Source organism: Anser anser (assembly GCF_964211835.1).
Source record: "Anser anser genome assembly, chromosome: 23".
Classification (NCBI taxonomy): domain Eukaryota; kingdom Metazoa; phylum Chordata; class Aves; order Anseriformes; family Anatidae; genus Anser; species Anser anser.
This window is the reverse complement of record NC_139744.1, coordinates 3509425-3510480: the sequence shown is the minus strand read 5'-3', so window position 1 is coordinate 3510480 and position 1056 is coordinate 3509425.

The following is a 1056-nucleotide window of genomic DNA, read 5'->3' as shown; positions in this document are numbered from 1 at the left end:
TGCTTGGAGGAGGTCAGGCTTCGGCTGGCTCCTGCAGCAAGCAAAACCAGAGCAGAGAGTTGGGAGAGCAAAGCAAATCCCGGTGACAGCGCTCGGGAGGTGCTGCTGCTGGCTTGGATTAAATCGGAGAGGAAAGCAAGCCTTTGGGTCGCTTCTCTGCCTCGTCGAGCAGCTCTAACGGAGGGATTGGGGCAGGTTTGGCAGCTGCCCATCGCACCGGGCACTATTTAGCCCCCAGCCCGAGCGCTGCGTGGGTGCTGACCCCAGCTTGGTGTCTCCCTCACCAAGGGGCTCATCGGGATGTTGCCTGGGCTTTTAGGGCAAGAAAAGGGCTAAGCAGTTAAATTGCAGGAGTAATGTTTTCTGGAGGCTCTTCTGGGTGCCGATTTCTGGCCAAGAAGCTCCCGGGGAGCGCGGCTGGGGTTCAGGTGAGGTTATTTCGGAACGGGCTCCGTGTTTCGCGGCGCATAGGGATCGATGCTGCCTGAGGGGGAGGCAGCAAAGCTCCGGGGCGATTTGATTCCCACCGCAGCCGAAACCTGACCCAGACTCAGAGTTTGCAGCGAGCAAAACATGTTGTTTTCTGCTAAATTGCTCGCTCTATTATGCAGAGATCGGGAAAGCAATCATCGCAAATGACACCCACCCAGCCCCATCACGTAGCCCCGTCAGACCCCAAATCCGTTCCAGCAGTCGTGAGACGATGGCAGACAGCAAATTTCCCAGCAGTTTTCAGCTGCTCCCTCCTGCCAAAAGACCTCCATGACCCGGCTGGCAGCAGCTCAGCATTGAGCAGCGTTTTGGCAAAAAAGAGGCCAAAGCGGGGGCTCTGGGTGCAGGGTGAGGACCCCCCGCATCTTTACAGAAGATGGAAAATTACCCTAGGAATTAAAGTGGATTTGAAAGCTGCCATGCTCAGAATTTAATTTCTAGGGTAATTTTCTGCCTGATGGGAAGAAGGGGATTCAGTATTTACAGCCGGAGACCTCCCTGCTCATGTGTGCATCTTCCCTGAGCCCTTCTTTTTCCGCAGGGATCGGAGGAGTGGCACAAAGC